Here is a 23416-nt window from a genome sequence, read left to right on the forward strand (position 1 = left end):
TCATCATCAGCAATCCCTTTGTTTGCCTTCCCTTCTATGTCTCTCTCGGTACAGCTCCATGTATTCCAGTCACTCTATCCACTGCATTCCCCTCTCTGCGTCATCAGCATAAATACCACCCTTTCACAGCTGCTTTCAGTTCTGCATTAACTCTGTTTTCTCCCTAATAATGCTGCCAAACCTGATGATTTTCCTCAAAGTTATGGCCAGATAGAGACAAAGTATCTGCTATTATCTTTGCTTGTGAGCATTTCAATCAAACCCTGTTTGAGAGAGAATCAAAGGTAGGTGGAATCTGACTAAAGGTGAAGCCTCTATAATCCTACTTTCTCATTACAGAGAGAAGATAAGTGATGGTTTAAACTGAGGGTCACCACACCTCAGTTAAAGTAAGAGTATTGAGAAGGACAGTTCTGCATGATAACCTCAGACAATGCAGGAATTTAACCATGATATTAGCATCACTGTTTCACAAACCAGCCACCCAGCCAACTGAGTGACAAATAATTTCAAAGCAGCCTTTTCTAACTGCTTCTATGTGTTCCAAAGTGTCTACAAAGAATGCAGACTTCATTTGCAAAGATATCACCTAGACCTGTTATAAAAGCACAGGAAACATATATATTGTCAAGGTGTTGTTGATAGCAGTACTCCTTGTGAAGAAAGTCAAGAATGTAAGAAAGGAGTGTAAAATCTTCATATGCCTGAGAAGAAATAGTTCTGGAAGCCATCAACCCAACAAAGACATTGAATCTGATGGAAAAATATCTTACTCATATCACTGTTCTTTCATGAATCCCTGCAATATTTGGAAAATTGCATCTTGTTGTATATTTCATGGGTTAAGATGGCATCTTATACAAAAGCTCTAGAAGTCACTTAGGAGATGAGAAAGGAGATGCTAATGTGCATCCATGTAAGCTGCAATAGAACTCTGTCTCGTCTGAGGAAGGGAAGAGAATGCCTCTACTAGCTAAATATGAACAATGAGATGAATGAATATATTAGCCAGTGCAATTACATAGCTAAGCAAGCTAAAGATCTGCTTTTATAGATTAGATTAGATTACTTAAGATCTGCTTTTGGTACAGGATATCCCAGACAGATCATGGATGAAGATTGGAGTAGACCTCTTCACTCTCCCAGGAATTGATTACCTTTCCATGCCATTAATTATTCGGACAACTGAAAGTGAAACCAGCCTACATCAATGACTACCAATAAGATTGCAGAATGCCTGAAAGAACATTTCAGTTATTGTGGCATTTCAGCCACGGTGATGAGCAACAATACCCTTCAACTCACAAAAGAAGAATTGAGTCACTTCACAAGGGATTGAGAAATGCAACACCATACATTATCTCCATTATCCCAGTCAAATAGAAAGATGGTGATATGTCAAATGGATCATAATGAAATAGAGAAAATCCAGTCAGACTTCTGTAAGGCAGTCCTCAAGTGGTGAAATTTACCGACTGAAGACATGGAAAATGGACCAGTTCAAAGACTAATGTCACACCGCAAAACTGTTCTTCTAAGAGCAAAACAAAGCCCACTGAAGTCATAAGTAGTAACAGTACGAGGGGTAAGTTCAAGGCGAAGTGACAGAAAGTCAAATTTCACTTTGATAAAGACTGACATTTCATTGCCAAGCTGAGCATTGCAGAGTCAGTCAAAGTGCAATTGTTCATTGCTGTCAATAAGTGGTAGACCACATGATAACTTGGGACCAGTGGAGAGCAATTGTTATTTCACTTGTACACAGTAAATGTCAACAACTAAATATAGTTTTGCAATCACAATTAAAAAAAAATTGTGGCTACACTGCAGGCAGCAGCTGAGGAAGAAGTGAACTCACCACGTGTACAGATCCCAGAATGACCATCAGTCCCATGGGCCCTCTTTTCTCTAATAACGCAAATAGAGTCATAGAGTTATACACACGGAAACAGACCCTTCGGTCGATCTTGCCCATGCCAACCAGATATTCTAGATAAATTTAGACCCCTTTGCCAGTATTTGGCCCATATCCCTCGAAACCCTTACTATTCATGTACCCATCCAGATGCCTTTAAATGTTGTAATTTTACCAGCCTTCACCTCTTCCTTTAGGAGCTCATTCCATACGCACACTATCCTCTGTGTGAAAAGGTTGCCCCTTAGGTCCCTTTTAAATCTTTCCCCTCTCACCTTAAACCTACATCATCTAGTTTTGGATTCCCCCATCTTGGGGAAAAGAGCTTGGCTATTCACCCTATCCATGCCCCTCATGATTTTATAAACCTCTCACCCCCCAGCCTCTGACACGCCAGCAAAAATAGCCCCAAACTGTAATCATCATAACAGTTCTTGCCATGGTGATGGCACACCCTGGAAAAGGAGTGCCACCCTAGGAATGAGTCGATACAGAAGAAACACCAATGGAAACTTGCATGTGTACCATTTGGGGACCTGCATGCATTAAAAACTATATATGTAATGTGTGTGAGGAAATGGAAGAAAATAGAACTTACTTGAATGAATACATTGTTTTATTAATGATTTGTATCTTTCTAATAACATATATTGGGCAACTTGCATAACTTATAACTGCAAATGCTACTGCATGAAAATATCTAAATGTACTTGCTGGCTTACTGTAGTCACGTGACTGCCACCTTGTCTATCATAGAATAAGACACGTGCAAAAGGTCCAGAAAGGATGACATCCTAGTTCTGGGACCAGGGCTTAAGATTCATTGACCCTATGGTCATGAAAGCCACCATATAAACACAAGTCTTTTTTTTAATTGCTATTACATAGAAGTAAAAGAATTGAGAAGAAAGTTTATCACCTGTTGGGTTACTGGAAAACATAACCTTTTTACTCAAATTGACTGTTGGGCTGGTAGCATAATACTATATGAAAGGAAATTAAGTGCCGAAGTGAAAAGGAAGATTATAAAAAGTGACAGTGAAAGGATATGAAAATATGATTTGGAAACATAGCTCCAATTGAAAAACCAATACCAGCGCTTGCACAATGATCTAATTGTCTGCCTTCCATTTACCTATTTCTCCAGCATTGTAGTGGTGATCAGGCTAAGGAGACCTTTTGCTCATTTCTCTATATCCTCGAGATCTTATGCTTTCCTTTCCAGTTCCTTGAGACCTCAAAGGATGGTCATCTGTTCTTTTGAAAGTAACCGCAAGTTCAGGAGGCACCATCAATGACCATTATGATAAAGGAAGAGTATACACAAAATACTCTCCCATTGGCTTGTTCATGTGTGGTAAATGAAATGCAAAAGTCCTCTTTCCAAAGAATCCCCCAATTCTAAAGCAGTCTTTGCTCCACCAAGGTTCTCCCTCCATCACTGAAGAAAATTCCTTGGATTCACCATTGGCCAAGCCTTGTAATTCTGATTATGGGGCTCCCAAAAGAGCAGGGATGGCCATTCTTTGAGGTATCAGATGACCTGCTACCCTATCACTCTTTGAATATCTGAAAACAATCTGAGGGGTTCTCAGAGCTTAATTGTTGTTTGATCAGAGCATTTTGCACATGGAAATGTGCATCTCTATTCAGGATGAAGCTGAAAAGTATTGAATGGTTGTTTCATTTTGGACATTTAGTCTGACATCTATGCACGTTGATATATCATTATTAGTATGCTAGATAAAGCTGAACACAGATGCAAAACAATATTTCTAAAATTCGCAAATCAACTAAGATAAATATAAATGTCAGTTGAACACAGCTGACCTGAACTTAAAAGTTCATTCTGCAAAATGCAGGAATGTGTATTAATGGAGTTGCTGAATGTCCATTTATGACAAACATGCAGCACTTTTGTGTCAAATGTTGTTCATGCTTTATTGTACCACAAGAAAGAATATCAGAACAATTACCACAGTTTACAGCTTTTCAACTCTATTGAGTCATGAGCAGTCTTGATAAATCAAACAACACATTGATACCCTACGTGGAAGAATTGAGCCTCGATTCTGGCTAAATCCATTGCACAAAAAAAACAGGAGTGAGATGGGGTGGGGGTTGGGAGTTGAGAGGTGGGTGTTTGAGAGATGGGGGCATGCACACAACATCAAATGTATTGGTACCATTGAAGTCAAAAGAACAGTAAAAACAATTGGGATGTAATTGGGCATCTGTTCTCAATTTCCCTGGGTATGGGATATGGATTTTGCTCAAATTAGAAAGGAAAATCAGCTAACAGATATAATACTAACCACCTCCACTGAGTTTCAGCTCTTACAGCTGGAGAAGATTGTAAGGGTTGAAAAGGAATTTGCATGTTTAGGACCAAAATTTCAATGGCTGAGATCAATTGTCATTCCTGATGAACAGCTTATGTTTGAAACATCGACTCTCCTGCTCCTTGGACGCTGCCTGACCGGCTGTGCTTTTCTAGCGCCACACGTTTTGATTCTGATCTCCTGCATCTGCAGTCCTCACTTTCTCCTGGCTGAGATCAATTGTCAGGTTCAAGGACTGCAAAATCCTTCATACGTAATTCAGACCTTTGGAGATTGGGAAAAATCTGAATGTGTAGTTTAACGCTAACATGAAAGCAGTATATTGGGTCAAAGTCTTTCACCTGATTCATGTCATCTGTGCTGCAAGCAAATTCTACCAGGATGTTTTGACTCATGGCCTCACCACCTCATTGTCCTCAGCTATCTGATCAAATGCTGTGATCCAATTCTCTATACATGACCCGTCCATTCTGCATCTTTAAAATCTATTTACCTCAGATATGGAAGTAAAATCCAGGCTTCTCAGTGCCTGATTGCTTGTGGACCAAAACGTGTTTTTCTTTCTGGCTTTAAACATCTCTTCACTCCACTTTACAGCCAACAGCTTTGACTAAACGTAAAATAAAACAAAACTTGTTTTGTGGAAAGCAACTGAGCATTTATTTAGTAACTCAATCCATTGAAACATCTGTTTTTCACTATACAGTAAGAAGGAATGGGAATGGAAGCATATAGACTCACTATAATATTTGCATTATCTAACACCGACATAAAAATTTGGGCTGGTCCTACTGTATATGCCTCATTTAATATTATTTATTCCATGTTATTTATCATCAATTTTATATCTTTGGATTCACTTCATTTAAATGGTGGAAAGCTGCTTCATAAAATGATGCAGCATTAATGGAGGCTAATTGGACAATATGACTGTTCTGTGAAAGTTAATGTAAAATTTCCTTCCAGTCTCTTACAGGTACTGAATTGCAGATTATGACAGCTTGTTTCACGGATCCTCACACTGTGACGAAATGATATATTTTGTCCTTTTTTTTCCTGAAGAAAGGTTGAGACGGAGGAGCTGTGCGAGCTGCTCAATGCCAATAAAGTAAACAGTTTGTGAAGCCTCTGAGTTTTTTTAAAAGTTGGCACAATAGAAGCAGCTTGAATGGGTTAGGCCAAGCTCCCATAGAAACAGGATTTTTAGTTTTAGCTTTCTGCAGTTACTGGAGTCTTGAAACTGAATGTAGAAGCTCTTTATCTTCTCTCTGTAACAGCCAAAAGCTGGGATTTTCATCCTGCTGCTAGAATTGTATGTGACACAATCTATTTTACTGAATATGCCTTTGCCCTGGGTGTGTTTATGGGATGTTACTATGTTGGAACAGCTAATTGGTAGTAATTAATCTAAGTTATTTTGTTGAGCATTTCCATTTGCTATTTTAAAAAAAGGAAGAGGTGTTGAGCATCTTAAAAAGTATTAAGCTAGATATGTCCCCAGATTCTGATAGAATCTATTCCAGAATATTGAGGCATCCAGGAGAACAAATTGCTGGAGCTTTGATAGACATCTTTGTATCCTCTTTGGCCATGGGTGAGATCCCAGAGAGCTGGAGAATAGCCAATGTTGTGCCATTGTTTAAGAAGATAGCTTGCATAATCCAGGAAATTATAGCCTGATGAGCCTCATGTCAGTGGTCAGGAAATTATTGGAAAAGATTCTATACACATTTAAAAGCAAGTGGACTTATTAGCTATAGACTGCACGGTTTTGTATGGGGGATGTCATGTCTCATTAAATTGATTGAATTTGAGGAGGTGACAAAGATGATTGATGATGAAAAAGTGGTTGATGTCAACATGGACTTCAGTAAAGCCTTTGACAAGGTCCCACATGGCAGACTGGTACAAAAGGTAAAATCACATGGTATCGGGGTGAGCTAGCAAGATGAATACAGATCTGGATTAGTTGTCCAGCACGGTATAGATCAGGTGGAGACAGGGGCATAAAAATGGCAATGGAATTCAATTCTGATAAATGAGAAGTGACGTACAGATGGAAATTATACAGTGAATGACAGAACCCTTAGGAGTCTGGATAGGTAGAGGGATCTGGATGTGCAGGTCCACAGATCACTGAAGGTAATTGAGGTAAAAAAGACCTATGGCATGCTTGCCTTCATTGGAAAGTGCATTGACTATAAGGATAGATAAGTTATGCTGCAGTTTTATAGAACTTTACTTTGGCCACACTGGGAATATAGCGTACAATTCTGGTCACCACACTTTCAGAAAGATGTGGATGCTTTGGAGAGGGTACAGAAAAGGTTTACAAGGATATGGGGGATTTTAGCAATGAAGAAAGATTGGATAGACTGGGTTTGTTTTCACTGGACTGCAGGAGATTGAGGGACGATCTGATAGATGTTTGTAAGATTGAGAATAGCATAGACAGAGTGGAGAGTCTGAGGCTTTTTCCCAACGTGGAGGGGTCAATTACTAGGGACACATTTTCAAGGTGCAAGAAGGGATATTTACAAGAGATGTATGAGGCAAGTTTTTTGCACAAAGGGTGGAGAGTGTCAGAACGCACTGCCAAAGGAGGAGATACAAAAGCAGCATTCAAGAAACACTGAGACAAATACATGAATAGGAAGGGAACCAAACAATACCTATCCTGAAAGTGATCACAGCTTTTGTATGGATGGGCAAAATGTGTCAGCACAGGTTTGGAGTGCTGAAGGGCCTGTTCCTGTGATGTGTTGTTTTTTGTTCTGTTTTATTTCCATAGGGTTACAGTTAAGCCAGTTCTTTTATTTTTATTGTGTCTGTATTTTAACTGTAGTTCAAAAATAAAGTTTGTTTGTAGAATCATAGAGTCATTTGGAATGGAAGCAGACCATTCAGTCCAACCAGTCCACGCTGACCATAATCCCAAACTAAACTAACCTCACCTGCCTGCACTTGGTCCATATCCCTCCAAACATTTCTTATTCATGAACTTATCCAAATGTCTTTTAAACATTGTTGACTGTACCCCTATCTGCCACTTCCTCTGGATGTTCATTCCACACACGAACCACTCTCCTGGTAAAGAATTGACCCCATGTCTTTTTTAAATCTTTCTCCTCTCACCTTAAAAATATGCCCTCTCGTCTTGAAATCCCCTACTCTAGGAAAAAAAAACACATGTCATTCTCCTTATCTATACTCCTCATGATTTTTAAAAAGTCACTTCTCAACCTCCTATTCTCCAGTGGAAAAAGTCCCAACCTATCCAGCCTCTCCTTATAACTCAACCCCTCCATTCCTGGCAACATCCGGATAAGTCTCTCTTGAACTGTCTCCATCTTAATAATATCCTTCCCTCTTCTGTGTGACCAGAACTGGACACAATACTCCAGAAGAGGCCTCACTAGTGTCCTCTATAACATCAGCATGATATCCCAATTCCTACACTAAAACATCTTAACAATGAAGGCATACATGCTAAACACCTTCCTAACCATGCTGTGACACAAAAGTAAAGTTGAGTAAAATTGCATCTGGAATGCAATACCTTACACTTACCTTTAAAATAAGAAAACGTTAAGGTCTAAGCTATCTTCCTAAGATATTTTGAAGGGCTTAGGTCTGGTCCATAACACACACTAATCCAGTAAACTTCTAGACTGAATCACAGTTTGAGATTTTCAGATCAATGCCAAACTCATGGCTCCTTTAAACATTTCTTTTACACCTTCTTTGATGGCTTGGTTATCCTGGGTGTGGTGAGCCATATAGACCAGTCTGCTAGGTTGATTTCCATTCTATGCTGAATTAACTAATCTCAGAAGGGACGTTATTTGTTGTGTAGAAAGTGGTGGGAGGTGGGCGCTGACCTGTGAAGCATAAACACCAACACAGACCAGTTGGGCCGAATGGCCTGTTTATTTATTGTGCACTCAATGAAGGTTGTTCTCAATGCTCCAGATTGAGGACTTGGAGAAACGACAACTCAGCCAGCTTGCCTGACCGCTAGCCAGAGGCTCTTGTGGAACTGAGGGTGTGCACACAAGTGAGTGTCAATAGGATTATTCTTGACTGTATTTTTCCTTACAATCCATGCTCTACATAAGAACATAAGAATTAGGAGCAGGAGTAGACCATCTGGCCCTTTGAGCCTTCTCCGCCATTCAATAGGATCATGGCTGATCTTTTTGTGGCCTCAGCTCCACTTACCTGCCCTCTCACCATAACCCTTAATTCCTTCATTGTTCAAAAAACAAATTTATCTTAGCTTTAAAAACATTGACTGGACTAACGTCAACTACTTCACTGGGCAGGGAATTCCATAGATTCACAACCCTCTGGGCAAAGACATTCCTTCTCAATTCAGTCCTGAATGTACTCCCCTGAATTTTGAGCCTGTGCCTTCTTGTCCTAGTTTCACCCGCCAGTGGAAACTACCTCTCTATGAAGGGAATAGATAAGGTAAACATAATTTTACATGTTTTATAAGATCCCCTCCCATTCTTCTAAATTCCATTGAGTATAATCCCAGTCTACTCAGTCTCCCCTCATAAGCCAATCCTCTCAACTCCAGAATCCCTCTAAACCACAACCCCCCACCCACTCTAGTACGAGAACATCCTTGCTCAAGTAAAGAGACCAAAACTGCACACAATTCTCCAGGTATGGCCTCACCAGCACCCTGCACAACTGGAACATAACCTCCCTGCTTTTAAACTCAATCCCTTTAGCATTGAAGGACAAAATTCTATTTGCCTTCCTAATTAACTTTTGTACCCGCAGATCAACCCCCTGTGATTCATGCACAAGGACACCCAGGTCCCTCTGCATTGCAGCGTGCTGCAACTTTTTACCATCAAGTAATTGTCCTTTTTACTGTTACTCCTACCAAAATAGATGACTTCACATTAATTAACATTGTATTCCATCTGCCAGACCTTTGCCCACTGACTTAACGTTAGTTAATGCTCACTGTTAAGCTCTCTTGTGAACAATGGTCACTTGGATAAGGTAGTGAAAGGTGAATATATTAAATAGGCCAATATTGCATAAGGGAGATGGAATGGTGAGATTTCTATATCCACTGGTTGTGGGAAGTAATCAATGAATTGCTGGATAATGTATATTTACCACCTAGGTGTGACTGTTAGTCAGATGTTGAAGGCCCTAAAGGAGCCTTCCACATCCATCAAAGTTTTACCTGCACATCCACTAATATCATTTATTGTATCCGTTGCTCCCGATGCAGTCTCCTGTACATTGGGGAGACTGGATGCCTCCTAGCAGAGCGCTTTAGGGAACATCTCCGGGGCACCCGCACCAATCAACCACACCACCCTGTGGCCCAACATTTCAATTCCCCCTCTCATTCTGCCGAGGACATGGAGGTCCTGGGCCTCCTTCACCGCCACTCCCTTACCACCAGACACCTGGAGGAAGAATGCCTCATCTTCCACCTCGGAACACTTCAACCCCAGGGCATCAATGTGGACTTCAGCAGATTCCTCATTTCCCCTTCCCCCACCTCACCCCAGTTCCAAACTTCCAGCTCAGCACTGTCCCCATGACTTGTCCTACCTGCCTATCTTCTTTTCCCCCTATCCACTCCACCCTCCTCCCTGATCTATCACCTTCATCCCCTCCCCCACTCACCTATTGTACTCTATGCTACTTTCTCCCCACCCTAACCCTCCTCTAGCTTATCTCTCCACCCTTCAGGGTCTCTGCCTTTATTCCCGATTAAGGGCTTTTGCCCGAAACGTCGATTTTACTGTTCCTCGGATGCTGCCTGAGCTGCTGTGCTCTTTCAGCACCACTAATCCAGAATCTGATTTCCAGCATCTGCAGTCATTGTTTTTACCTAGATATTGAAGGAAGTCTGCTCAGAGGTCTTTGCATCCTGGACTTATGGATGGTGAGCTAGACCAGGGGTAATTGCACCAAATGATTGAGAACAAATTGGATGAAAGAAAAAGTATAAGCAAACACCTGAACATTTTCTATCTTCATGGGGTATGGACGTTGCTGGCTAGGCCATTTAAAGTTTGTGCTGAAAATGTGTTGCTGGAACAGCGCAGCAGGTCAGGCAGCATCCAGGGAACAGGAGAATCGACGTTTCGGGCATAAGCCCTTCTTCAGGAAGAAGGGCTTATGCCCAAAACGTCGATTCTCCTGTTCCCTGAATGCTGCCTGACCTGCTGCGCTGTTCCAGCAACACATTTTCAGCTCTGATCTCCAGCATCTGCAGACCTCACTTTCTCCTTCATTTAAAGTTTGTGTCAATAGAGATAAGAGGCAGCAAAACATTGGTGCTGCACAGAAATGTGAAGCCCAGTGCCATTCCTTTCCATTTCAACTTGAGGAAACTGAACTGCACAATTCTGGCCCAGTAACATAGGTATCAGATGGGATCTGGACTGGGCTCAGCTATGGTGCCCTCCTCTGTGAAATTGCCAAGGATCACATGTGAATTTCATCAAGCTATTAGAGGGAGGCAGGTAAATGTGGAAACCAAAACCCCGAAAAAAAGACAAAACTTCAGGGAAGCAGAGGAGAAGGAAGGAAATATAATTGCAAAGAGGAGAAGCATAATTTCCAAAGAAGTACTATTTTCAGTAATGCTTGATGATAAGCAACAAGGTTTAAGCCACTCAGTACCCTGGATAAACATCAATGAAGCTTTGGACAATCAGTGAAAGCATCAGGCTACAAATGAGCACTGCTGTGCAACCTCAAGTTATGTTCCAACTGTAGGTCTGAGACCACATAAATATGAGGGGAGAAAAATCCCTTTCACATAATTAGTAACAAATCCTCTGAAAACTGGACAGGTCAAGACTGAGTTTCATAAGGTTGAGGAAGTAATCTGGTGTGAAGAGTTGGCTGGTGTTGAAAAGGAGAATGAAAAGCGTTGTGAGTTCATTTAACAAATAACTCACAGATGTTAAAAAACATCATGCTCCAAGCATACCACATGTTGCAGATATGCAAGGAAATTTCAGAATGCTCATGCATAAACCTAATATATATCAAGAATTAAAACAACATTAAAAGCAAGTGTGTTTACTGATTGAGATTCCAAAAAATGTGGCAGATGTTGCAAAATGAGTATTGTCGCACTTAAGAGTTGTGATAAATGATCTGCTTTTATTATTCAATAGTACGCAGAACAGAAAGGTTAAGTGGGAGCTATCTCACTGAACTCCAACATCAAGTGATCTGTTGTCATGATGTAAGATGCTTGACTAATAGAAAATGAACAACTTATTTGTGACCTCTATAGCAGCGCTATAACGGCTGCAATCTTTTAATGAGCCAGGGACAGAATTTAAAACTTTTTTCACATTTTATCTCATGTTCTGTATGTTTTGAAAACCTGCTTTAAAGAATTCTCCACCTTTGCACCTTCAAATACTTTTCCCACAGCTGCAGTGTAGGGAACCTCTGCTTTCTGTTTCGTACTGCACTGTTATGGAAATGTGCAGCAGGAGATTATTTGGGTCGGGAGGGGAATAAGCAAGATGTCTGTTCCTCTTTGATAGTGCTCCATCTAGTGCTCTGGCTTCAATTGAGGCAGGCAGGTTCCAGTTTATATTTACAAGGTAAGAAGCAAAATGCTTTGCAAATCCCTCCTTACCCTTAAATACTTGGGAAGTCACGTGCAGCGAGTAGCTAGATGTTTGTTCTCAGCTTTGGCAGATCACCATTCCTTACAGAAGCACAAAGTTGAAAAATCATGTTATATTTTTATCGGCAAAATGTATGACACTGTGCAAATAGTCTAGAAAAGCACCATGGTGAAAGCTCAAGTCAGTACAAAGATCTTGGGGCTCACTTAATCCTTTTCAACACAATTTTGCAGTTTAAGATGGCAAGATCCTGTACATTACAGTCTTATGACAACTTCACAGGTATCCATTATTCTGTGAACACTATATGAAATATAACTGAAAACATCTGAGAACTCCATTTCTCTCCTGCAACATGTTTTCCTGCAACAACTCTGTGTCAATCTTAAGTGAGCAATATGCTGCTGAGGGACCATTAGGATGGCTCTTTACTATCGTCAATCAATGAAGTTTCAACTCTACCGTTTGCCTTTTGCAAACACAACATATGTTAAGAAAATATTGCGGACAGCGAGTGAAATGCTGTAGTTTAATCTCTGGGTCTTGATGCCACTCACAAGTATTGATGCCTGATGCCTGAATGTTACTCCCATTCAGCTGTACTTTCTCCTGTATTTTATTACTGGCTGCTCACTACAGGTTGAAGTCCCCCTGTGCACAATCTTGAGTACCGCGTTCCATCAAATCCCTTACCACCATTTTCTTAGTGCCTACTCTTCCTATCGATTTTCTTACACATTATTTTAGCTTAAAGGGAATTTTAAAAATTGCAAGTGTGTTAAAGGGCAGGCTAAAAAAAGAGCAGAGAGGAATTTCAATGCCTATGCAGTGCCATTTCCAAATTCTCTCAATGTTAACTGTACTGAAAATACCTCCTAATGTCAATCTTACATCCAGGGAACCTGTGCCCTCTGACCTCAGCCTTTCCGTCATGGTAGATCCATACTATTTACAATCAAAAATCAAAAGAAGAGTCAGGTCTGAATTAATCTTCAGAGTCGGGACCCGGCATTAATTAATACCTTAAAATCAACGACAAAATGGACAGATGACAAATGACACCTCCATTCTGAGGGTGTCTCCTCTGGGGTATTCCTGGAAGTGTATTGGTGTGACTCTGGGAGAGGGGAAAACATCCTTCTGGCTGTCACTGTTAACCTGGGAGAAGCAACATTGCTTTATTTTACAAGTGTGTAATCATCAATAGGCAACACTTCTTGGAGATGGTTATTATCCAGCATTAAGACCCTGTCGGTATTGTACTTTAGAACTGTTTCCTTTTCTAATTTGCATTCTCCTGGAATCTACAGATGCCTCCAACCGAAGACGAAACTTTATTTTACATCATTTTGTAAAATATACTTCTTTGCACAAAGTCTCACATGAATAGGGCAGATTCTCTTTAAATACATTTTAAATAAATGAATACATTCAAGAGATTTGCAGCTATGCATTAAGCTTTGGTACAAATTCAGGAGCTTTGTTTCTCCCTCAAGGTCCCTATACAATCAGAAATCATTCTTATTTCCATTTACCCCTGTTTTACACTGAATTATGTTGCTTGCCACGTACACAACAGACTCCTACCAGAAGCGTCTTAAATATTATATGCTAGCATGGGAAATTTGAACACTCACATGTCATGTCTCCTTCCGACAATGATGCAATAAATACACATTTTGTTCTTAGAGGTTCTGTGATCACCAGTGCAGAAATTAGCTCCGACTTCTGACACACAATTATATCTTTGCCCTGCCGTTCATGTCATTATAATGGAGATAAAAAGTTCACTGCTTATAGACAGCTTTCAACAAAGTAGAACGTGTATGAAAAAGTGGTCTACATAACCAAGGCACAGAACTTTAAAGGGCCCATGGAGGCAACGCTGTTTTATTTTGGTTGCAGATCTTTTCAAGTGCAAGTATTGTATTGGGAGAGTTAATCTTGGATGCCAGTAGTTCATACACTTTCTTCATGGAACTGTTATGCACGGGAGGCTGTTGAAAATGGCAGCTTTAAATGGGAAGTCATTAACTCTATCACTGACTGCATGGATGTTGAAACCTTTGTTTATGCAGAAAGGCTAGGCTGATGCTGCAAGTATAATTTTCAGTGGAAGCACATTCCAAACCAGCCAGAACCTGCTTGTGCTGTGAATTTTCTCAGCCATATTGTAGAGCAGATTCAAGAGCACTGGATAAGAGCGACAACTAAACAAACTGTATACACTTCGGGTGTGATTGATCAATTGTAGTTGTCACTTCTGAGTTTCTGATCTTCATTGATGTTAGGGGAAGGTCCAGTCTGACTTCCAAGATGAACATCTTATAATTTACCAGCATGTTAATTTAATCATGCATTATAATTTCATTGCAAATGATAATTTCAATTCATCACACTGGCAGGATTCGGAAAACCCTCCAAAAACCGCTGTTCAAAGCAGGAACAAATTTAACAGATGATGTGCTGGTTGCTTTAATAATATCTTTGAATTTTCCTTCCTATGAATTAAAGGGAAACTTTTCAAACAAGTTGATAGTTAAATTATATCAGGTTGATTACATTCATATAAAGTTGTCTGAAGGGAAATGGGTGAAGCTACTGCGTAGAAGCTTGGTCGTCCCAACAAATACAGAAAGTAAAGCTATTGCAGCATGGGTCAAGTTTGTTGAACTTTGCCACCAATGAAGGGGTTTAGTTAACTTTCCCTTCTGGAGCAATGCATCTGGAAGAATGTTCTGGACCAGCAGCTTTGCAGGCCAATGTGGGGAACGGTTCCCTAAATATCCATTAGGCAGCCTTCTTACCCCCTGCCTGAATGCCCCAGAATTGTCTGTAACTGTACAGGACCCAAGCAAGGCCTAAGACCACCACTCACTCTGATCCCAACTTGAGCGGCCCATTGTTGACCTCTAAGGGCTGCCTGCTGCTCTATGTTTTGAAGTTCAGGGACAGGGGAAGTCTGCACCAATTTGGGTAGATGAGAGGGGGGGTGGGCACAAGTGGAGTTGGCACCTCCATCACTGGTCACCTTTCCAGGTAATGCCCAACTCTCATCCTACCAACTCCACATGATCTGCCACAAAGGACGCCAACCTCACCATGTTATCAGGATCTGCTCATCACCTGCTCTCCCCCTGACTCTGCTGCAAGACTCCAGTCTAAATCTGGCCTTGTGGGCTCTGGCACTTGGACAGGTGGGAGTGCTTGTGGTCTCAGAGGTGGCCACTACTCCTGGTTACACTGCTAGGATCCAGACCTATCAGTCAATCACACTGGCGGTAACTCTTGGAGGTAAGACTTTCTCTTGAGTGAGGGTTCGAGATTCTGCCTGCAGTCAATTCACGCTCTGTGAATTGCTGACCTCTCCACCATTCAAACCATCCAGCCCATGGAGCTCAGTTTAATTTCTATTTAGATATTTCATGCGTATTTATCCATTCTACAACTTGACTTCTAAACCAGACAGGAAAGAGAGCACTTTACTGCAGTCACTGTTGTTGCGATATAAGGAAACACAATCAACGTTTTCACAACAAAATCACACAAGCATCAAGGAGGTAGGTGATCAAATATTTTATTAGTTAAAGGATAAATATTGAATCAGTCACCAGGGAAATATCTCTGCTCATTTAAAATCATGGGATCTAGTGTGGAATTTTATAATATCCATCCTGAGAGACAAATGATACCTCATTGAAACGTCTCATTGAAAGGACAGTATTCCTGACAGTGAAGCGTGACTGCTCAGTACAGTACTAAGTATCAGCCAAAGTTACATGCTTCAGTTTCTGCAGTGGGACTTGAATGCATGACCTCTCTTCTCAAAAGGCAAGAGTGCTATCTCTGAGGTAAAGGTGACTTTGTGAAGGACCATTACTTTTTTATTACATGGAATTTTACAGTGCAGAACAGGATCTTTGGCACAACACATTCCTCCTCCTACTTGTTTTAACCTGAGTAACAGTGGATGCAAATGCTTCTTCGAAACTGGAAGGAGTGTGGGCATTTACATTTAATCTTCACTTGAGAAAAAGAATTGAGTACAGGTACTGAGTTTAAAGCGAGTGGCAGATTATTGTTAGTTGACTGGCATTTTTAATGCACACTTTCAATACTTTAGCAGCAAATACTGTCACACATGGTCAATATATGAAGTTGAAGAACTTGTTGTGGGATGTCAGACTGTGACAGATCACTTACTCTCCTGATGACATGAAGAGAAGTGACAGAGCAGCTCCTGGACTCGACTGTGCTGGAATGAAATTAATACACAGTTGAAGTGGCACCATTGCTGAAGCAGCCTACTCTAATGAGAGTAGCTATGCTGTTATGAATTAACTTTACCAAGCCGTACATCCAGTGATATTATTATCAGTAATTGTTACTTAAACAAAAAGATGGTCCAACACAGGGTAAGACTGACATTGGATTGACAATTCATGGTGACTGCCTGATTTTATTTTAAATTGAGGGACTAAAGGCACAGGCAAGATCTTCACTTTGCTTAGAGGAATTTTTTAAACCACCCACGAACAAGGGCTGAATAAGTGTTAAAGAACTGCCTAATACCTGAACAAAGAAACACCCAGCACTTTCTATTGGACATGCTTCCTCAGCATTTTAGACAGCCGCACTTATTTCCAATACTTACACGAGCCCACAGCACTGCAACGTGGAACAGACAGCAGATGGTTTCACTCTCAAGTCTTCAGAAAGACTTAATCTCGACTGAACACTGTGCAAGAGCCCAGAATGTCAAATTAAAATTCATACTTTGTACCTTCTTTGATTTCAAAGAGGATTACACCTTTCGCTCAAAGAAAGGAACCAAGAAAGCTATGCAAAATGGAATTACCACGACTTATTCTTTTCACTTGCCTCTTTATATTGTTAACTCCTTACAATTCATTAAAATGTAATCCTGATTAGAGTAAGTAATACACACATGAATAGACTGAGCCAAACACATGAGCATGTGTGTCCATTGTGTCACTCTCTAGTTAATCCGCAGCCTGGGGTAGGTATGGACATTAGGGGAGGTGCGTATATTAGGACTCTTGTCAAGACTCTACACTGTGCAGTGCATAAGGGAATGTTTCTACAATCAGAGCAGGCTGAATGCAATTACCACGTTCCAATGTACTCCTTTGTTTAACAAACCTTTCTTTCAATATTGTTCCATGTTTACCGCTGGCATTAAGCAAATGTCAATATTTATTTGACCAAGGCCAGGAAAACAATTTTCTTAATTTATTCTTTCACACACTAAATCAGTTCAAACTGAACTGCCAAGCCATTTCCTGGTTTCATTTACTTTATTGTAGTTTTCTCCTTCTCTCACTCTGCTTGCCGTTGGATGGTGTCAGCAGCACTAACAGGCTACCAGGAAATAGTCTGAGTTGGCATCCTTCATATGTCAGCATAGACAATTGATGTTGGCACATCAAACCACTGCCAAGAATGAAAACGTTCTCACATGTGCTTACATGGCCAAGTGCGCACAGTTATAAGCACATTCCTACATGTGCACACACAGCAGAGGTCAGAAATTGTTACTGATTTTATCCCACTTTCCTGCAGAATCTGATTCTATCTCTATTGATTTTAACCAACATGTTCTTAAACAGGAATCAAGTCTGGAATGGTCTGATCTGTATGTTTTAATGCCATAATGGCTGACTCCTTTGGTTCCTTGTAGTGATTGTAACGAGGTCAGTTCGGTGGACCCTCAGAGGATGAGTTCCCTGACTTGGGCTTTTAAACTAGGAAAAAGTGAGGACCGCAGTTGCTGGAGATCAGAGTCGAAAAGTGTAGTGCTGGAAAACCACAGCAGGTCAGGCAGCATCCAAGGAGCAGGAGAGTCGACGTTTCGAGCATAGGCTCTTCATCAAGAATGAAAGGGTGAATGCCCACTTATTAACCTCTTATTTTCAGACAAGAGGAAAATCATCACGGATCAATGTAAAAACCCTATAATACTAAACACAATTAAACCTTGGTATATAAAGGGGCAAAATGAGGGAAACTCACATAAAACATCCCCCTATGCTCCGATAGTGGGAGCAAGGGGATTTTAACTGGGGCTTACAGATGTCACTTTCAATCTTTGGAGATCCAGGGGTATCTACTGTTTAGGGGATCTGTTTAAAGAAGGGGTCCTGATGTCTTTTGAACAGCTGCATCAGAAATTTGGATTACCTAATGGAGACCTCTTTCGATACTTCCAAATTCGAGATTACATACAGAAGAAGACTACGTTATTAGATAGTCTTTATAAATCAGATAGAGAACATAGAGTGTTATGGCTAATGGGGGTATCTTCCGTCAGCACTATTTATCATTTATTACATGATGAAGTATCAGGAGATATGGACAATCTGCTTAAAACATGGGATTAGGATTTGGGACTGGAAATCTCTATAGAAATGTGGAATGACATTTGGGAAAATGCCAGAAGAATCACCATCTTCAACAGAACTCAGGCTATTCAGTTGAAGATACTTCATAGGGATAGACCGATTGGCAAAATTAAGGCAGGAGCATCTCCAATGTGTCCCAAATGTAAAATAGAGGTGGGCACTCTTGTACATTGCTTATGGACCTGTCATAAGATCCGTAGATATTGGACTAAAGTAGCAAGTGCTCTGACAGAAATTTTAAGAACGGTAATTAGAGTGGACCCTGTATCTCTCCTTTTGGGCTTTTCGAACTTACCCTCCCTGGATATGCATGGCAAGAGATTATTTTCTATTCTCTCTTTCTGTGCAAGGAAAAATATTTTGGTAAACTGGGTGGCTGAGAGCCCCCCCTGGACTTTCGAATTGGCACAGATTAATCATGGAATGTATTCCCCTTGACTTCCTTACAAATATGGTGCACCAAAGGACCGCATTATTCCATAAAATATGGCAGCCCTTCTTGAATTACATAAATACAGATAGTTTGGCCATTCTAACAAGGGCTTTTATTTAATTGAGCTGGCGAACCTGGCTGGTCCGGGGCCCCTTGGGAGAGAAATTCCGCACGAATACGGTTTTTGCTACGATTTGATGTTAACACATTCCGAGTATGTATCTCACTACTCAATTTCTGTGTTATCCGTTGGTTTTTTTTTCTTCTTTGAATTATACACTCTGGTTAGTTGTAGGTTAGATTAGTAGTTAGTTGAGTTTTGATTGTTTCTCTCGGTGTCTCTTTCTTTTTTGTTTGATAAATTTTGGTTATTACTTATTTAAGATTTAATTGTATATCAATGTTTATACTTGTTTTTTTTATTTGTAAACTTGTAAAAGTATGTTAAATTTTCAATAAAAATATCTATTAAAAAAAAATGAAAGGGTGGCCCAAGGGTGCTGAGAGATAAATGGGAGCGGAGTGGGGCTGTGGGGAAGGTAGCTGGGAAAGCAATAGGTAGATGAAGGTGATGGTGATAGGTCGGAAAGGAGGGTGGAGCAGATAGGTGGGAAGGAAGATGGTCAGGTAGTGCAGTTCCAGAGGGTGGTGCTGAGTTGGCAGATTGGCTGTGGGAATAAGGTGGGGGGAGGGGAAATGAAGAAACTGGAGATACTGACACTCTGAGAGCTAGCTCTGAGGTAGCTGGATCAGTGTCAAGGTCTTTCCATGTGTAAATAAAGGGTGACTTGGTGTTAGGATACCAGCCTTTGTGGAGTTATTTCTTTCCTAAATCATTGGGATAACTCACTTTCTCTAATATCTGACAATTCCGTTCATTCACTTGTACCTTAGCAGACTTCAATAGTCTTTTAAGGCTTTCATAGTAAGAAGAATTATAATGCATCCCTACCTCATTGTCACAATAACAAGCACCTGACTTCATTCTCTTTGCATCATTCAAAGTCATACATTACTACACAAGATGCTCCATCTGGTTCTTCTCTTTATAGTTCTGGATTTAATTGAATACTTTGTTTTAATACGGTGTTGAAGGAAGTTCCAAGATGGCAGCGTCCTGTTAGGATCACGTTTGCTGGGCACCGTGCTGCAATACTGACCCGATAGAGCCAGGACCCATCCCAAACACTTTACTGTGAGTAAAAACACAGGAAAGGAGCTAGAAACCTGAAAAATTGACTTACCTTTGTCCTTGCAGCTGGAGAATGCTGATGAAAGGAGCGATCTCACCCGGGGGCCGGGGCCACGGCCCAGCCCTCTGAAGCAATGGACTTGCTTACTCTCCAGACACTGGCCAAATCTCGCAAGGTCCTGGGGAGGCAGATCCAGGAAAAAAATCAAGGATAAGCTGGTTCCTGTATCTGCCATGCTGCAAGATCTGGGAAAAAGGACTAATGAGCTGGAGCACCGGGCTACAGGGGTAGAGGCAGAGACCGAGTCCTCCAAGAGCCAGATTGAGCCCTGGAAACACAGGTTCGTGGTCTGTTGGATCTGGAGGACGGTCTCGAAAACAGGAGAAGTTGGAACCTGCGCAAAGTTGGCATATTGGAGAGGACAGAAAGTGGGTGGCTGCGGGAGTTCTTCGAGGAGTGGTTCCTGGATTTCCTTGGTTTGGAGGTTGAGAAGGGAAGGATCACAGGATGAAAGCCAAGTGCGGATCAGCACTCAAACCCTCCATCATTATAAAGACAAGCAGAGGATCATGGAAGCTTCGAGAGCCCAGGGGAGGGATTCGAGGGCGTTGGTGGTGACTCCAGGGTCATGTTTTTTCAAGACTTTTCGGTGACAGTGGTCTGGGAAAGGAAGTCCTACAATGGCGTCAAGTGGAGGTTGAGACAGCCGGGGATCCAGTATTCTTTAAGATATCCAGAGTGCTTTAGATCAATCATAACGGATCCATATATTTGTTCAACTCACCAGAGAAAGCAAAGAACTTTGTGGACATGTTGGCTGAAGTTGAACGGCTGAATAGGCATAGCGGACAGAACTGTTCGGGTTTGTTTTTCTTTAAAAAGGACTTGGTGTAATCTTCTTTCTATTAATAAGTTGCGTGAAATGATATCCGGGATGGATAGAGTATTTATCTTTAATCTCTAAGTTATGTTAAGGGATAGGTGACATATTTATTTTTAGGTTATTTGTTTATAGTACTAACCTTTCTTTTGGGTGTTTTTTTTCTCAATCGGGTGGTGCGCGACCCTAGCTGATACGAGTTGAGAGGGCAGTTTGGATGGTTAGTAGAGTTGTAGGATGTGTAGGTACACCCTTTGAATGGGGGGTAAATTCCTCCAATCAGTACCTTTGGTGATTTTTTTCTGTTTTTCTGTTTTTGCTGTACATAGTTTTTGTAAGTTTTGCAGATTTGTTGGCTGTAGTTATTTTAGTCTGTGTAGTTTTTGGGTTTTGTGGATTCTTTTGCATCAAAGCTCTCTTAAAAGGGAGAAGTTGGATGTTGCTTTTTTACAAGAAGCACACTTGGATGATGCAGAGCATTTGAAGCTGCAATAGAATGGGTATGACCGGGTTTATTTTCCAGCTTTCAATACGAGGAGTAGAGGAGTGGCTATTCTAGTTAGAAAGATCTCCCATTTAGAGTCCATTAAAGACACATACTGGAGATTTGTTATCCTTAAAGCTTTGATACATGGGGAAGAATACGGAATCTTAAATGTTTACTGTCCCCTGGCCCATCCCCTTAAACTCTTGACAGACGCACTTTCTAGACTGGTTAACCCTGCATCTCAACATATTATTGCAGGAGCGCATTTCAATCGTCTCACAGACCCTATGGTAGACAGATTGCCTGAAGGTCCACCGATATCTTTTTTGCGATCTAAACAATTAAGGGATTTGTGTGTTGAATTGGGGTTGGTAGATGTTTGGAGGCACCTTCACCCTACTGGCAGGGACTTCACATTCTTTTTGAACCCACTTAAATGCCATACCAGGATTGATCTTTCTCTGACCCCTGCAGCATATCTGGGCTTGGCAGCATCATATACAATTGGCAATATCATTATTTCCGATCACATCCCAGCGTATTTAATGGTTAAGAGTAAGGATACTATGGTAGGCCTGAGGCACTGGTGACTGAATCCCTTCATCCTCCCATCCCCTTAAACTCTTGACAGACGCACTTTCTAGACTGGTTAACCCTGCATCTCAACATATTATTGCAGGAGCGCATTTCAATCGTCTCACAGACCCTATGGTAGACAGATTGCCTGAAGGTCCACCGATATCTTTTTTGCGATCTAAACAATTAAGGGATTTGTGTGTTGAATTGGGGTTGGTAGATGTTTGGAGGCACCTTCACCCTACTGGCAGGGACTTCACATTCTTTTTGAACCCACTTAAATGCCATACCAGGATTGATCTTTCTCTGACCCCTGCAGCATATCTGGGCTCAGTGGCATCATATACAATTGGCAATATCATTATTTCCGATCACATCCCAGCGTATTTAATGGTTAAGAGTAAGGATACTATGGTAGGCCTGAGGCACTGGTGACTAAATCCCTTCATCCTCAAGGATGGCAGGTTTATTGAATTCTTTTCTACTGAATTCAGGACATTAATTCAGGCTCGGCCAGTATCCCATCCATCCTTTGGGAAACAACTAAAGCTGATGCTGGAGGTTGGTTATCTCCTATTCAGCCAGTAAGAAGTGACAGATGGGTGAGCAGCAATGCTTGCTCTAGGTGAGTCTGAAAGTAGCTGAAAAGGCATATTTTGACAGGCCCTCGCTGGTTAAACTGCAGAGGATCACAGCACTTTAGTCTACGCTGAACTCCATGTTCACACGGACAGCCAAGAGGGAGTTATATTTGCAAGTCAAAGGTTGTTTGAGCATAGGGATAAGCCTGGCAAGTAACTTGCATATCCTGCTTGGAAAAAAAGTGTCCCCTCCCCAGGCCATTACCTCGATCAGAGAGGACACTGGAAATTTGACCTACGATTCTAAAAGGATTAATGCAGTATTCTGGAAACATTACTCTGAATTATACCATTCTAAAAGTTGTGACAGTGGGCGGGTTAGGATGGAGTATTTTATTTAAGAATTTACCTTCCGGAGGTGACCCCTGAACAAGAGTCTCTCCTCAATGCCCCATTGTCAGAGCAAGAGGGGCAGGAGGCTGTGAGGCAGCTCTAGAATGGAAAGGCGCCAGGTCCTGACAGCTCCCCAGTGAGTTCTAGAAGGAATTTATAAATATACAGTCAGGCCCGATGCTTAGTATGTTTAATGACTCACATAGTCATTGCCTCCTCCCACCATCTCTAAGAGAGGCGAACATCTCTCCCATTCTTAAAAGAGGAAAGGCCCCAGAGAAACCCCATTTCACTCCTGAATGTCGACTTCAAAATCCTATCCAAGACTCTGGCATTAAGGCTAGAAACTGTACTGCCCTCCATCATTAAGGAGGACCAGACAGAGTTCATAAAAGGTTGCAGATCAACAGATAATGGCACGGGGGTGTGGCCTGTCAGTGTGTGGGAGGTGTATTCCCGGTGAGTGTGTGTATGGGGGGGGTGTCCCCGGTGAGTGTGTGTATGGGAGGGGGGTCCCCGGTGATTGTGTGTATGGGAGTGTATCCCCGGTGATT

Source organism: Chiloscyllium plagiosum, chromosome 28 (assembly GCF_004010195.1).
Source record: "Chiloscyllium plagiosum isolate BGI_BamShark_2017 chromosome 28, ASM401019v2, whole genome shotgun sequence".
Classification (NCBI taxonomy): domain Eukaryota; kingdom Metazoa; phylum Chordata; class Chondrichthyes; order Orectolobiformes; family Hemiscylliidae; genus Chiloscyllium; species Chiloscyllium plagiosum.